At 37.6% G+C, this 12,123-nt stretch overlaps 1 non-coding gene across 1 annotated transcript; it reads left to right on the top strand.

Annotated features, from left to right (window-relative positions):
- Positions 1 to 2,483: 2,483 nt before the first annotated feature.
- LOC149298779 (small nucleolar RNA SNORA35) lies at positions 2,484 to 2,613 on the top strand. The gene has a single exon (XR_016272406.1). It is a non-coding gene; the product is annotated as a small nucleolar RNA SNORA35 (small nucleolar RNA).
- The last annotated feature ends 9,510 nt before the right edge of the window (positions 2,614 to 12,123 follow it).

Here is a 12,123-nt window from a genome sequence, read left to right as displayed (position 1 = left end):
CTCCTAGGAGCAAAAAAAAAACATGTTTGAAAGACTGCACGTCTTTCAAACATGGCGGCGCCCGCCGCCGAAAAACGGGTTTAGGAAGCGATCGCGAGTCGCTTCCTTTGCTTAGCTGGTGTTGCTAAGATGCCTCAGTATCGAGGCATCTTTGCAACACCTGTTTAGCAAAGGAAGCGACTCGCGATCGCTTCCTAAATGCTCAACTTACCTTCCCGGTGCCGGTGTCTTCGAAACACACGCGGTGTTTCAAGATGGCGGCGCCCATCAAGCCGGGGGGCGGAGCCTGCTGACATCATCGGGGGGGTGTTGCTGGATGTCATGGACATCCAGTGAATAACACCCCTAGTGGTCAGATCACTCATAAGAGTGATCATGATTTGATAAATCAAAGGCAATGTTTTCTAAACATTGCCTTTGATCAGTATTGGATCTGCCCCCCTCCTTCACTTGCTTCTAGTGAGGGAGAGAGACAGATCGGTGTGTTCTGGTATTTCAGGTATTCCCTAATAAAAATATATATATATTGATCCAAAGGCTCTTATAAGAGCCACCCATATAATATTAACCCCTTCATTGCCATTGATCACTGCATAAACAGTGATCTTGCATAGTGGCAATTGTTTTTGGGGTTGTTTTTTTTTTACATGTTTTTTTAGTTTTTTTTAGTTTTTTGTTTTTTTTTTTATTATAGCCATTAACCCTTTCCTTCCCCACTATTTTTGCTGCAATTCTTACCATGCAGCGGTATACGGCTGAGGAGGCGTATGCCTTTTTGGCCACAGATTCTGAGGCCACTGATACAGCGTCAGATTTTGACGTTGGTCAGTTCACAGATACATCTAGTGATGTATCTGTGGCTGTTAGGACGCCTACCACACGTAGTCGTGGCAGTGCACCAGAGGCATGGGTAGCGCCTAATAGGTACAAGCCAGCTATCCCTCCTTTTTCTGGAATTCCTGGCATCAATATTGATGTTACAGGATTCACTCCACTGCAATTTGTGCAGGTTTTTTTGGGAGACGATGTCTTGGGAGACATTGTCACACAAACAAACATTTATGCCCAGCAGCACCGTGCTGCTAGCCCTAATTCTTTTTGGGCAAAACAGCCATGGACTCCCATTGACGTGCCAGAATTTCTTAAATTCTGGGCACTCACAATGTTAATGGGCATTATAAAAAAGCCCTCCATCCGCTCCTACTGGAGCACCAGCCCCATCTTTAGTACCCCCATTTTTGCCCAAACTATAACTAGGCAAAGGTATGAAATGATTCTTCGTTTCATGCATTTTAGCGACAACAGCCTGTGCCCCCCTAAGGAGGACCCCCAGTTTGATAGGCTGTACAAAATCCGCCCCCTGATTACCCATCTCGCTGCCAGGTTTCCAGAGGTTTATACACCTGGAAAGAATATCTGCGTGGATGAATCCCTAATGAAATATAAAGGAAGGTTGGGATTCAAGCAGTATATTCCTTCCAAGCGCTCCAGGTATGGAGTGAAGGTGTATAAGCTCTGTGAGAGCGAGACAGGATATACTCATGCCTTCCGGGTATACGAGGGTAAGGATAGCTACCTTGACCCTCCAGGTTGCCCAGATCATCTGGGCACCAGTGCCAAGATTGTTTGGGACCTAATATTCCCCCTTATGAACAAAGGCTACCACTTGTATGTAGATAACTTCTATACAAGCGTCCCTTTGTTCAAGCTGCTGTATTGTTTCGATACGGTAGCTTGCGGTTCTATAAAAAAGAACCGCTTGGGTTTCCCACAACGCCTGGTACGAACCCGGCTAGGAAAGGGGGAGACCTCAGCTCTACGCCAAGAGGAGCTTTTGGCATTGAAGTTCAGGGACAGAAAAGAGGTGTGCATGCTGAGCACCATCCACGATGAGAGAACCGTGGAGGTTTCTGTCCGTGGCAGAGCTGGGGTCACTACAAAGCCAGTGTGCATCAGGGCCTATAACAAGCACATGGGTGGAGTTGATCTGTCAGATCAACTCCTACAGCCCTACCTCATTATGAGGAAGACAAAGGCCTGGTACAAGAAGGTTGCAATTTATCTAATGCAAATTGCAACCTATAACGCTTTTTTGCTGCACAAAAAAGCAGACACTGGGCTGAAGCTGTCTTTTTTGCAGTTTCAGCTCGAAGTAATTTCAGGTATCTTGTACCGTGATGCACCTGGTCCCCAAGTAGTGATTTTTATTTTTAAAATCCCCCCTACAGCAAAGAAGCAGAATCCCCAAAAGAGATGCAGGGTATGCTACAGCAGGGGGCAAAGAAAGGACACCACATTTTACTGTCCAGATTGCCCTGGAAAACCTGCACTCTGTGTCGGTGACTGCTTCAAGCTGTATCACACAGTTTCCCATTTTTAATTTTTTTTTTGTTCCTGCTCCATTTTTGTATTTTTTTTTAATTTTTTGTTACATTTACTGTTTTTTAGCTTTTATTTGCTCCACCATTTTTAAGCGTTTTTATTTGCACTGTCAAGTGAACCCTGTGTCCATTCCGTGGCATGAGGGACCACTTAAGGTGCTAGATCAAATCCCTTCTTGGAGATAGGCCAGGCTTTCTTGTAACCTGTCCCTACTGATAGTTGGGTACAAGCATTTTTCTTTACCCAGATGTAAAATTCCTACTGAATTTGAATTGCTCATGTTCCAAATGTGGCCCTTTTGCCCCCAAACAATCTGACAAACCCATGCATGTGGGGTATCAATGTACTCAGGAGATGTTGCTGGACACATATCTGGGTGTTGTGTGACAGCAACATATACCAGGAGCTGTAATTTCACACCTGAAGTACAAAGTATGTGAAAAAAACACCAAAAACAATTACTATCCCAAACTTTGACAAGGGTTGGTGGTAGGATTAGTGCATGGAAAGGGTTAAACTATCAGCATCTAAAATACCCTGGGGTGTCTAGTTTTCAAAAATATATGGTTTGGTGGGGTAAATTTAATTTGCTGGCTTCAAAGATGCCCCAAATACCACATAGAGACAGAATTACCAGATTCAGAGAAAAATGGTTTTGAATTAGCAAAACGCTACTTGTACTTATTGCCCCATAACGTGTAGAAGAAAGCAAAAAACCATAAAAACATTGGGTATTTCTAAACTCGGGACAAATAGTAGAATCTATTTAGCAGGTTTTTTCAGTAGTTTTTTATGATGAATAAAAGATTTTTCAAATAAAAGTGAGAAAATGTGGTTTTTTTTCAATTTTTCGTCATATTTTATTATTTTTATTATAGGAAATTACATCATATGAAAAGAAAATTGGTGTCTGAAGAAAGCCCTTCTTGTCCTGAAAAAAACAATATATAACTTGTGTGGGTTTAGTAAATGGGTTAAGAGAAAATTACAGCTAAACACAAACACCGCAGAAACGATAAAACAGCCATTGTCACGAAGGGTACAAAAAGTAAAATCAGCCTTTGTCACGAAGGGGTTAAAGGAGATGAAACATTTATCCAAAAACAAATAGCTGTTGACCTCAAATGTAGTTATGTTGTTATTAGTCAATATAAATTTTTATGTGATATTTTAAAGAATAAAATGGTTGACATATTAACAGTATATCCAGTGTCTCAAGGGTTAATTCATGGATGAGACTAGGTTGTTATTGCACCTGGAGCAACCAGGCTTCCATCTGCTTTGTAACTAAGCTGCAAGGATTACGGGTGTTTATTTGGGTGCTGTTAGTATTCCCTATCACATTATAAAGGTGTTTTTGCATCTTTAAAATTTGCCACGGGGAATACATTATTTATCCCTCTCTCTCCCCCTCCTTTTCTATCCTTGTTTGCCTTCTCTCCATTGCATCCTGGCATTCCCTTATTATACCAGAGGCAAACGTTCCATTTAAAATAGCACCTTCTGTTACTGCCGGTCTCTATGCATGCAAATTATGTTGCAACATCCTTGTGAAATAAATGTCTAAACTCCAATATTAGATTTCTGTTGTGTTGCACAAATATTTGAAATGTTACAGCAAATAAGCTTCCTTAGAATTCTTATGAAAACATTTTTAAATGAAATTGGTTAACATAAATAAATAAAAAGTGTGTACATATAAATAATCCAACTACCCACCCTAATAGTACAAAATAGGCAATCTATACCAAACACCCACTCTAATGGTTATTTTTGTTAAGGTAGAGAAGAGCAGAGCTAAATGATAGGGTCAAAACAAGACTATCACAATTTAGCTAAATCGATCACAAGTGACAGTAGTCCATTCATAGACTGCAATGAAAAACAATAAGATAAAAACAGTGATACATTTTATCTCAATAAATACATCTTTATATATTTTGTATTTTCATATTATTGCTATTCAATAATGGGATAACTTTACTTACAGTATTAGGGTGACTACATCTGCCATTTTTTTCCAGGACACATGTTTTTACATATTGTTGACTAGCCCACATAAAATGCTGCCCTGTCATATGGGGAAATGTATAACTGGCTAATTGGTTTTGATTCACAAGGCTATACATCCCACTTACTGTAGGGCAGCATTTTATCTGGGCTGGTCTTCAATATGTACAAATGATATGCCTCCTGGAAAACATGGCCGTTGTGGTCACCCTATCCAGCATTGAATACCGCCCAATTTTCAAATATTTTTAGTACCTTTAGTATACACATGGACCGTTAATTGATAGGTAGTGTTACTGTTTCTAAATGTGAACCACACCATACTTAATCAATTTAATATTATATGAAAGACTATCGGTACATTTTGTGTCACATACAGAAGAAACCACAAAAAAAGTGACTGTTCCTGCCCTCTCGCTTCTATGCCAGCAGCACCTTAATCATGCTTTTTCCTCTTCACACACAGTGTGAATATCACCTAAAATAGCACAGAAAAGTGTTAAGTGCATAAATCTATTGGCAATAAAGACAAGTTTACAGAGCCTGTATATATGTTGTAGATGTAGATGACTTGTTAACGTAATCTATTTTAAGACAAAAAGAAGAAGCAAAACCGAGTCGGTGGTGGCGGTTGGAACCTTTGAGGTGGGACCTGCAAGTCCCTTGCAGCAAGGTCCTGTGGAGGCTGAAACTAAACGGCGAGCGGGAGACCTGAAAGAAAGATCAATGAGGAGCATGCATAAACCATGGAATATGAGAGTGCAACACCTAACTGATAAGGTGGATTGTTCTCTGGTTGTATCACGTGATTTGCTTCTTCTTTTTGTCTTAAGATATATTGCATTGAGAATTCATCTACATCTAGAACACATATACAGGTTCTGTAAACTTGTCTTTATTGCCACTTTTCTGCACTATTTTATATGAAAGACTGCCCACATGCTAAATTAATATTAAGGTGTATTTGATACAGTTATTTGTCCATGTAATTTCAATATAGTTATATTTTTATTAGAATATCATTAAAAGTAAGTTCTGCCATTTGTTCAGGGATGTGAGAAGCAAGCCATGTTAATCTTGCATATCTTGTTCTCAGGGGTGTCTTCAAGTTTTTAGTGCTTCCTCTCAAGCACGGGTCGCAAAACAATTCTTACATCAAAAACAAAAGGAATTCAATATTTATAATCACACTTGTAAATATATATTACATAAACAAATGCTTATTAGAAAAAACGTTGTTAGCCCGTCTTGTGACGTTTGTAAATCCAGAGAGTCACTTACTAATTGAAAAAACCCTTTTTATTGATTCTTTTAGGGAATGGCAAATAGGAAACCAACTATTGGACAATACGGCAGAGTTTCCAAATGTTGAGCAAGATGCAACAGGGTCTAACACACCACTCATACATTTACCATTGGATGTAAAAAAGCCCTTTGTCACAGTAAACTAAGAGTTTATGGTTGACTTTCTTCTCTGCCTCCATTCCCCAGTTTATTCTAACATTGTAATTTAAACCTTTAGGGAATGAGAACATTGCAAAAGTTATCTTTTCAGGTTTATACTGATATAAAAGTACTTCTTACAAAAGTTCAACTTTAAAAATATGTAGACATTAATTAAAATATTCTTTGTCTAATCATGTTATCCCCACCAGCATCAAAAAAACAGAATGATACCTAAAAGTATATATTTCCAAGCTGCCACCACTATAATTAGACGCTGTTACCTGAATTGTGTTAATTATACATGTTTTATATATATAATGCCATAATTATATAGTGTGATATAATTGTAAGGCTTAAAACCATTGGGGAATTTCAGTGATACAACTTAATGTGATAAAACTTTTTTGAGTCTAAAAAAATGAATGTGCTCTAGGATAAGCAAACATCATTAAAAAGTGGACAGCACCCTTCCCTTAGGGAGCCTGCTAAGACTATGTCCCCCATACTGAAGATGTATCCAGATTGCAAATCAATTATTCAAAATCTGAAGGACTATTGCTTAATGCAATGGAGCAATTTAAAAGTCAGGGTATAATCTTACCACAAAACTTAGTTAAGCTCTGGGGTAAACTATTCAACAAAAATAAAGTCAAAATTGAGAAGCCATGTGTGAAAAACTAAGTACACAATAGATTGTAGAACCACCTTTAGCAGCAATGGCTTTATCAGTCTCTCACATAGTTGTGGGGGGAATTTTGGCACACTCTTCTTAACAGTGTTGCTTCAGTTCATTGAGGTTTGCAGGCATTTATTTATGCACAGCTCTCTTAAGGTCCCACCGCAGCATTTCAATCAGGTTGAGGTCTGGACTTCAACTGGTACATTACAACACATTAATTCTTTTCTTTTTCAGGCATTCTGTTGTAAATTTGCTGGTGTGCTTGGGGTCATTGTCCTGTGCCATGACCCAATTTCAGCCAGGTTTTTGCTGTTGGACATATGGTTTCATATTTGACTCTAGAATACTTTGGTATACAGAGGAGTTCAGGATCAACGACTGCGAGGTTCCCAGGTTCTGTGGCTACAAAACAAGCCCAAATCATCGCACTTCCACCACTGTGCTTGATAGTTATGAAGATATAGGTATGAAGTGCTGATATGCTGTTTGGTTTTTGCCAAATCTGGCACTGTGTATTATGGCCAAGCATCTACACTTTGGTCTCATCTGTCCAAAGGACATTGTTCCAGAAGTCTTGTGGATTGTTCAGATACTACTTTGCAAAGCTAAGACAAACTGATACATTGGTTAAAGAGGGCCCTGCTAGTAAGCTTAGATTCTAGAGGAAATTGGGTAAAGAGAAACTTAAGGTATGTTAACCATGGCTCTACAAGCCTTCATATGATTGCCAACTTTACTCATCTGTGTCTGGTCAGTTGTTTGCTCTCTGCTTATAAAAATCACTTTCTGAGACAGTATCTTTTGCCAGATTATTGTGTTTCCTGTTTGTCCCCTAATCAAGCCTGTTGCTGTTTATACTTACCTGTTACCAATTCTGGACAGTCTGACTTTGGCTTGCATGACAAAGCTAAACACCTTCCTTTTCATCTGTTACAACTAAGACCAGACAGCTGCTCTAAGCTCAGGAGCTCAGCTACCTGGGTAAGGAGTGGCTTCTTCTGGCAGACCTTGCTAACCCAGCTGCTGGACTCCATTGTTTAACCTGTTTAACATTAGTATCTCTGTACATACAAAAGTCTACCAAACAAAAACTACCTTGATATACATGCAGGATGGGATAGTTATATCATTTTCATCCACGTGATTGCTAGATATCTTTTGGTAAGTTGAGTGCTAGTTTGAATTTCCATCTTAAAACATATAAGCACATCAATATGTTTTGCCTTTGTTTTTTGTGTTTTTTGTATCTAAAGCAGATTAGGTATTTGGTGTGACTCTTTTTCAACCACAGTTCTTAAATGAACATGTTTAATGAGGAAGGTTCTGGGCAAACTAGTTTGGGGGAAAAGCCTCTTCTAGTCCATGAATATGTACCCTGTATCTTGAACTGTAGCTTCCCAGTTCACACCCCAAGGAATGTTTTATATAACCACATATACAACTCGTAGACTGGTTTCAATATGAAACTATTTCGAAACTGGTTGGAAAATAAAATAAAATTGTGTAAACTATTATGCATTTTAGTTTGACATTTTATTGTCTTCACAGGCATGCAAACAGGGAAAAGAAAAAATGTCGGTGCGCTAAGCTAGTCTCAGGCTCAAATAATACAAATGTATAATATGAGGCCTATCAAACACACTGTATTTGCAGCATGCTCACACTGTTTGGTAGGCCTCATATTATATATTTGTATTATTTGAGCCTGAGACTAGCTTAGCGCACCAACATTTTTTCTTTTCCCTGTTTGCACATATTTGAGGTTGTTGGCTCCTCATCAGTCTGGTTGCAGCTTGCTGTCCAGGGGTTAAATGGGAGGAGGTTTAATTGCACCTCCCCCAATACATTAATCTGGTTTTGGTAGCAGTATAAACTGCTTTGTGTGCCCACTATGTAGGAGGTGAGAGTAGGTTCTCACCCTATTGAGAGTGTGCCTTGACGTGGCGGGTGAGCTTAATTATGCTTTGGCCAATTCATATAACCAAAACCTCTCATTTATATTATGTTTATATATTTGTTGCCAACTTTATTAGGGTGAGAAGCGCAGACAGTATTTTGTTTTTTGTATACATTGTACAGCCAACACACTGTATTTGCAGCATGCTCACACTGTTTGGTAGGCCTCATATTATACATTTGTATTATTTGAGCCTGAGACTAGCTTAGCGCACCGACATTTTTTCTTTTCCCTGTTTGCACATATTTGAGGTTGTTGGCTCCTCATTAGTCTGGTTGCAGCTTGCTGTCCAGGGGTTAAATGGGAGGAGGTTTAATTGCACCTCCCCCAACACATTAATCTGGTTTTGGTAGCAGTATAAACTCAATATACTGAGAGTGTGCCAATACACCCTATTGAGAGTGTGCCTTGACGTGGCGGGTGAGCTTAATTATGCTTTGGCCAATTCATATAACCAAAACCTCTCATTTATATTATGTTTATATATTTGTTGCCAACTTTATTAGGGTGAGAAGCGCAGACAATATTTTGTTTTTTGTTCACAGGCATGCATCCTAACTGTGCCAGATTTGATCAGCAATAAACATTCTGAGTTTCTAAATCATATCATTTACATTAAATATCTTTTTGCTTTGAAATTAATTTCATTGTTTCTGTTTGTAATAATATGCTGTGCTTTCTCCTAAAATAATGAAACGGCAGAGTACCCAATGATCCGTGTAACAAAAAAACAGAAAAGAAAAAAAAATTTTGAAGCTCAAATGTTTAATTTTAATAACCCATTCATATAATGACTGTATGTTTTAAAAAAACAAGGCCCTTACCATTTATTATTTGCATCAATGTGTTGGAAATAATGATGGTAAATTTAGTCTACGATGCTACATGAGAAGAAATGGGTAAACACATTTTTAGTTATTATGCCTTATTGTAATATTAATTAATGTCATAGAGATTTACAAATATTTGTACATTTAAAATATTGTAGCTGATGAAAAAGCTTGTTTTCAATCAGCACTTTCAAGCAACTTTTATATATTACAAAACAAACAGCACAGTAAAGGCTGCATTATTTTCACACCCATCTCAACTGATGATGGCTAGAAAATTAAAAAAAAACATTATTCTGTCCTTATATTATATATCAGCCTTTAATCATTGAGTCAATTAAACATTGTGCTCTGCAGACAACCTTTATGTGTTTTATTCTAAATGTAATAGAGCAATGAAGTTATGTAAAAGTAATCCCTCCAGAAAATTTACCAGACTATATACTGTACAGTATAATGTGGCAAATGGACAATTTTCCAAATGATGCCATAATTTTAAATGCTTTACAAATACTGTTATTCTATAGCACTATCATTATTATTAAGCCAATTGACTCTGATTAGCTGGTTGTCAACAGGAGCCCACTGTGATGCTTTTTTTTTTCTCCGTTCTTTCATTAAATAGCGTGGTTGAGTTTGAGGACTTGCCTAGGCAGGTGGTTTAAGAAGAACTGCATTATAGAATACTTAGGGGCGAATTTCTCATTACGACACTAGTTACATTGAAATTTATCCATCAGCTTTTCTTCTACTGCATTTAGTTAGAGCAATGCACAAGTCGGCACCATGTCTACCAAGAAGAGAATAGGTGGAAGGACATTTCCATTATTGGTGTTGCCTGGATCTGTCACCTTGTTTTTAGGACTTTACATTAACAATAGCTACATTGCATGTTTCTAAAATGCTATGTTTTAGGTGTGCTAAAGGATGCAAAAGGGACATGGCTTCTTAGCAGTCCTGTTCAAGCTCTATCCACTGTGACTAATTCTTGCCTACTTTCTAACAGGTATTGATGTGCAACCAAAAATTCAATTATTTTTTTCAATTGAAGGTGATTGCGCTGAATCTATACTGTTTACAGACAGATGTGGTCTGTTACTATTTCTACAGTAGTGCCGATCCAAATAGGTTCCTTTTTGGAAGCATTGCTGCATGCAATTCATTCTAAGTAGATACATTTTATTCTTCATGCCATCCAGGGTAGGTAATAAGCTTCAATATGGGCCTTGTTTGTAATTGCATTTATGGCATTATGGCATCTTACTGAGGCTGAAATATTGACACAATCTGTTAGCTATTAACTATTACTGCTGTCTTAATGAAGCTCTGGGAATTATTATACTAAACATGGAGCAGAGGTCATAATGCGTTAACACAACTGGCATCAATTTACTTCAATTTTATCTTTATGTATCACTGGCTCTGTGCTTTACTGAAAAATAAATGCTAATAGCTAATTCACTCTTGAAATGTAATTATGTGGCTATTGCGAATCTTGTATCATTTCAAAGTAGTTTGAAATAAAATGAAGACACTACTTATATTTTAGAGGAACAGTATTTATGGAAACCTGATATTTTGGCAATTCATATGTTACCTCTATTTTTGGAAAAACACAAGGGTTTTTTCCAAAGGAACGAATATTTTCTTCTAGGACTAAGCCCCTTCTTAGATGATTAAGAATAGGTTATTTAATACAAGTAAGTCTTTTTTAGAAGTACAGAGGTCCTCTAATAGCCAGTGCTAAAATCTGCAGCTACAGAGATATTTCATTATCTGATAGTTGTCTTAATAATGATAAAAATGATATTTTTAAACACTGAAAATAAATTTCTTTATTTTTTTTTTTCTTTGGGAAAAGCTGCAGCACCAGAGCTGCAGTGAAATGCCTTGGCTGTGACTGGTTGAAGCCAGTGGGAACACATTCTGTTCACAGGGGTGGGGTTACATATACCCAACCAACTCCTTTGTGGCAATTAATGGGAATAGGAAAAGGGACAAATGCAACCCCTCAGCTATCATATGCATTTTACCCTTCAAAGTTCTTTACTGAAAACAATGAGATGACGTTTTTTTTGTGAAAATTTTGTATGATTACATTCCGTACATTAATTGTATTATACAATTATGCTTTTTGCAGTTGTGGCCACCTAATGCTGGGCATCATAACCGTGCAATGATGCATTAACCAAAACAATAGGCTGCCACAATAAACTCAACAAAAAGAAGACTGATTATCCTCCGAACATATTTATGATTGCAAAGAATGATTTGATAAATTACTTACCAGGCAAACTGCAACATAGCGAAGAACACAAACATCAGCACCAACAACAGTAATAACAGCCCACCTATAAACGTTAAGTTTTCATGTTAAATATAAGTTAACTATTTCTGTTGCTTCATTGTATTGGAACTCATCACATACTATTAAGAATGTTTGTTCCTTAAACCTGGCAAACAGTTGCTAACTTATGCACAAATATCTATTATGTTGAGTGCATTCTTAACCCTTGCAATTGGAAAAAACTGAACACGGATTCAGACAACTTTGCCTATGCTTATATTTCAAATTACAAATATCTTGCTTTTTTCTGAAAACCACTTACATTTAAAATGCAGCTGGACATTTCTGTAACTCGCAGGAAACTCTTACAGATCTAATAATCCTTCAAGCTGTCAAAGTCACAAAAATAGTAAAGGGTTTGCTAACTGTAACTATAGTAACTACAGTGATAGTATGGTGCCTGCGTGCAAACATTTAGATGCCAATAGATGAATATTATAAGAGGGACAGTGGGGCAAGTGTCAAAGAAAAT

Source organism: Sceloporus occidentalis, unplaced genomic scaffold (genome assembly GCF_023333645.1).
Source record: "Sceloporus occidentalis isolate IW3139 unplaced genomic scaffold, rSceOcc1.0.p SCAF_31, whole genome shotgun sequence".
NCBI classification, from domain to species: Eukaryota; Metazoa; Chordata; class Lepidosauria; order Squamata; family Phrynosomatidae; genus Sceloporus; species Sceloporus occidentalis.
Note: the sequence above shows the minus strand (reverse complement) of the source record. Positions and strands in the feature narration are given on the sequence as shown.